Here is a 5,226-nt window from a genome sequence, read left to right as displayed (position 1 = left end):
AAAACTGTAAACAGAAAGGAATGATAAAGAGCATTTAGGAAATCTATATAGGAGTACATATATGAGTTTAAAGAAGTGACGTCTTAAATATAACTGCTAATAGAACAACAATAACAAAAACAGGCTGACAAACCACATCACTGCCTCTTCTTCCTATCTCAAGCAAGCTGTGCAATTTTGCTAAAGGAGCTTCTGGAGCAGCAGTGTTTGGTGCTCTCTTATCCATCCCCATCCACATCCATTATCCTAAGGGGCCGTGCTCTGGTTCAAGGACACTGCTTAATAGTCACGTGGATTGAAATTCAGCATTTCAGAAATACAGCAATTAGACTGATCTGTACTGTGTTTCAGCTCCATCAGATATTTGATTTCTGCTTTGTGTTAGCTGGTGTGTGGCTGATTGACTCTTATACCAGCAGCATTGGTCATTTCGCATTATACTGTATGTGAGACTAGTGCAGAGTTTTTTTCCTTTTGTCAGCACTAACAAACAAAAAAACTAAGATGCAAAAGACGCAGGTGTGTCAATTGTAACAACAAAGTATTCAAAACCAGAAACCAATAGTCTGTTTGCTGAATGCATTTAGAAAAGAAACCTCAAATCCGGAGTGAAAAGTGGCTAACATCCCCACACTTGCACACAAACAAGGCAAACACACTAGATGTCTCACTGCTCTAATGCTGCAGTTTAAAAGCTGCTTCAACCACTTCTTCCAGTCTCATTCAGACTGCTTACCTTTCAGCTTATCAAATCCTCCCAGGGCACTGAAGGCAGCGAGATGTGCATTTTACCTGTAACCTTCCACATGAGGGACCAAACTGTAGCTTAATTCAATTCAATTCAATTCAATTCAATTTTATTTATATAGCGCCAAATCACAACAACAGTTATCTCACGCACTTTTCATAAAAGAGCAGGTCTAGACCGTACTCTGTGATGTTATTAGCTTAGTGTACACCAACAACGTACATCAGCTGTACACCGCGGATATAATGCCAAACTACAATCCATCCATCCATCGTCAACCGCCTATCCTGTGTACAGGGTCGCGGGGGGCTGGAGCCTATCCCAGCTGACATTGGGCGAAAGGCAGGGTACACCCTGGACAGGTCGCCAGTCCATCGCAGGGCCAAACTACAATCTCTATCTGTTTATTTCCATAACATATTTATATTTAGGCCTGCACCTGAAGTAGATGGATACTTTTTGAATTGTTTTCTACTGCAATTAATAGTCTTAATTTCCAGCATGCAGGAGTTTAACAGCTCACAAAATAATTTAATTTTACTTAATTTACTTAATTAAAGTTAGGAATGAAAACATTATGGTTTATAACTGTAAAAGAAAAAAGAGGTTGCATCTACCTTAATTAATCACTGATCAGCACGCTAAGTGACAGAAATTAACACATCCACAATTTTGCACGCCCAACAGGTACAAGCTGGGTCTGGCTAAATTGCTTACTTGGCGGTGTCTACTCAGTTTGGCTCTTCTAACTTCAGTGAGGTGAACACTTTCAGCTATTTTTGACAGTCCCTGTCAGTGACTGCCGAGCGCTCATTCACAGCTCAAACATATAAAAAATTTGAGGATAAATATGAGGAGCAGTGTAGGAAAAAGTGACTGTGGACTGTTTTTTTAACCTAGAGTAGACTTCATGTAGCAAAATATTATTATTTTTTATTATAAACTATGTAGGCTCTCTCTTTGCTTTAATGTGTGTGTTGTTGTGCTGTAGCTGTTGTGGTGTTTACATTGCTTATGGGCTGCCTTGGTGATGCTTGCTGATGCTGCGTAGGGTGGTAATGGCACAATGGATGAGACACATCCCTTTGGTGTGAGAGACCCGGGTTCAATTCCCCACTATGACACATCTACCAATGTGTCCCTGAGCAAGACACTTAACCCCTAGTTGCTCCAGAGGCATGTGACCTCTGACATGTATAGCAATTGTTAGCCGCTTTGGATAAAAGTGTCAGATAAATGTAAGGCTTTGTTGATTGCATTAGAGGCTATTTAATACACATAGCATATAAATGCCTGTTGCCTTCAGCATGGTCATTTTTGTCATTTTGTTTAATTCATAAAATTTTGATTTAGGCTGCATACAACAGACTGCCCATTGGACATGTTTTCTTTATGCTAACTCTGATTTTGTGTCCATATTATTTTTCAGTGTTATGTTAAAATATGATTCTGTCATACTCCTCTACAGGGAAGACACATCACATTTCTGTCCTTTCTTTCTCAATGAAGGATCATGGAAATATCACTCAGCATGTCATCCTCATGATTACATGCTCAGATAGACTTTCAGATTTCAGATTACAGCCATATTGGATCAATTACTTTAATATTAAATAATTACACTTGTTTAGTGGGGCACCATGCTGAAAAAAACCCACCAAATTAATTTAATAACTAAGTCATTAAATTGATTAGTCTCTTATAGGTTATTGTTTTTTATAGGTTTATTTTCAATAGATTGACCTTTGTCTTGTGCTTCAAATACAACACACAGATAACTTCTTTACTGATTAGGATTATTAAGGATAGCATTATTTGATAAAGAAAATAAACAAACAGTTGAATAGCAGATATTAAAAGGTGAGATGAAACTGAATTCAGTAGGCAATAGTGAGTTGAAACATGGGATTTAGTTATCAAACAAAAATGGCAGCTGTTGATACATGCCATCTCACACTGGATTTTTCCATCACATCAGACACATAGCTGAGGGTTTTTAGTCAGCGTGAGCAGCAAAAATTTACATTTACATCGTGTGCAATGTTTTTGACTCCTTCCACGGTCTCCAGCTCCACACAGATCAACAAATACATGCTGCGTTTACGTGATGGTGGAAAACGTCTCGGGTTACGTATATAACCCTTGTTACCCAAGAAGGGGAACGAGACACTGCGTCGGTGACGACACTATGGGAACACCTCTGGGCGTACCAGGGCTGAAATCATGAATGAAACTACTCCAATCCTATTGGGGTTGCTAGAACGGTAGCGTGTGACGGCGTAAATGGAGGCGTATATAAGCACGTCGGCACACCGGACACATTAGCTCTTTGCTATGAAGCAAGGCACTCCAGGCGGGGTGAGGTGTGGTGGACCGACGTAGTGTCTCGTTCCCCTTCTCGGGGAACAAGAGTTACATATGTAACCCGAGATGTTCCCCTTCGAGGGAACTCGAACTGCGTCGGTGACGACACTATGGGAACGAGAGTACCCACTATGCCACGCCGAAGCCTCCGCCTGCCAGGGTGGCCAGGCACGCCTAAGAGGAGAGCGCACGGATGCCGGGTGCAGAAGGAAGGTCCAGACTGTAAAACCGGATGAAGTGTGAGGAGGGGCCCAGCCAGCTGCCTCACACAAATCCTGGAGCGAAGCCCCTGCGAGGAGGGCCCTAGAGGCCGTCATGCCTCGGGTAGAGTGCGCCCTTACGGCCATAGGTGAAGGTAACCCGCGCACCTGATAGGCCAGGGAAATAGTCTGAACAATCCAGTTGCTGATCGTGTGTTTGGAAGCGGGGAGCCCAGCCTTGGGGGACCCGGGAAGACCTCAGAGTGTAAATACTCAGCGCTCTGACAGGGCAGAGCAGATGAAGTCCTCCGCCGTCACATGAGGTGGGGGATGAAACGCCTACAGCACCGTGGACCCTGCCAAACTGGACGGAACCTTAGGGACAGGGGTGCAGGATGGCTCTGACCCTCCCCGGGGCAAACTCCAGGCATCGAGGAGAAACCGAAAGTGCCTGGAGATCCCCCACCCTCCTCAGAGAGGTGATAGCAAGGAGAAAGGCCATCTTAAGGGTCAGGTGCTTGGCTTCAGCCGACTCCAGGGGTTCGAAGGGGCCCTCAGCCAGCGCTTCGAGAACCACTGCCAGGTCCCAAGTGGGAACCCTGGAACGAGTCACGGGTCTCATCCTCCGGGCTCCACACAGGAAGCGCACGACCAGTGGAAGCCTCTCCAGAGGCCCATCCCTCAGAGGGACGCTGCAATGGCAGCCACATACACCTTGAGTGTGGACGGGGAAAGGCCAGCAGAGAAGCGGTCCTGGAGGAACTCCAGTACCATAGTCACCGGGCAGGTAACTGGGTCCACCGCCCGTTCTCTACATCAGGTGGCAAACAAATTCCACTTCAGGCCATCCATCCTTCTCGTGGACGGGGCTCTGGAGCTGAGCAGCGTCTCCACTGTTCCCGCCGTCAGGCCCGCCTCAAGGTACTGGGCCCCCTCAGGGGCCAGACCCACAGTCTCCACAGGGTGGGGCAAGGGTGAAAGACCTGGCCCTCCGCCTGAGACAGCAGGTCACGGCGGGCCCTCCAGGAGCGAGATTATGTCCAAGAACCACACTCGGGTCGGCCAATAAGGGGCTACTAAACGGTGCTACTAACAGCAGGCTGACACCGTCCTGACGGACCCACTCCAGCAACTGGGGGAAAAGCATACAGACGCAGCCTTGGCCGCGTCTGCACCATGGCATCCAGCCCTAGCGGGGCTAGGGGCAAGAGGGAGAACCACAGTGCACAGTGCGTAGTCTCTTGAGACGCAAACAAGTCCACGTCTATAGGGCCGAACCTTTCGCACAATAACTCCACCACCTCGGGGTGGAGTCTGCATTCCCCAGGCCTCAGCCCCTGTCTCGACAGCAGGTCTGCTCCCTGATTCTGGGTCCCAGGGATATACATCGCTCTGAGAGACAACAGTCTCTGCTGGGACCACAGGAGGATCTGATGTGCCAGCTTGCATAATGGGCGCAAACGCAGACCCCCCTGATGATTCAAATAGTCCTGACAAGGATGTGGCGACCGCGGAGAGCGGGCAGAAAACTCCTCAGAGCTCTGAAAACCACCAACATTTCCAGGCAATTTATGTGCCAAGAGAAATAATGCTCCTGCCAGGAGCCTCTCACAAAGCAACCGTCCATGACCGCGCCCCACTCCATGAGTGAGGTGTCTGTCGAGATAATTATTCAGCGACATGACGCTCCCAACATGGGACCCTGGGACAGGAACCAAGGTTTCCTCCATACTGACAGGGAACGAAGGCACCTGCTCGTAACCCGTATCAGACAGAGCGGATTTCCCCTCGGGGAGAATCCCTTGGATTTTAACCACCACTGCAGGGCTCTCATGTGCAGCAGGCCAGACGAGATTACGCTGGATGCTGCCGCCATGAGACCCAACACCCTCTGAAAGTGTTTCACAGTGATGG

At 47.4% G+C, this 5,226-nt stretch overlaps 1 pseudogene; it reads right to left on the bottom strand.

Moving 5' to 3' along the window:
- Positions 1-4,241: 4,241 nt before the first annotated feature.
- Positions 4,242-4,885, bottom strand: LOC123970897 (annotated as a pseudogene).
- Positions 4,886-5,226: the final 341 nt, after the last annotated feature.

This window comes from Micropterus dolomieu, linkage group LG05 (assembly GCF_021292245.1).
Source record: "Micropterus dolomieu isolate WLL.071019.BEF.003 ecotype Adirondacks linkage group LG05, ASM2129224v1, whole genome shotgun sequence".
NCBI lineage: Eukaryota > Metazoa > Chordata > Actinopteri > Centrarchiformes > Centrarchidae > Micropterus > Micropterus dolomieu.
This window is presented reverse-complemented; position numbering and strand designations above follow the sequence as displayed.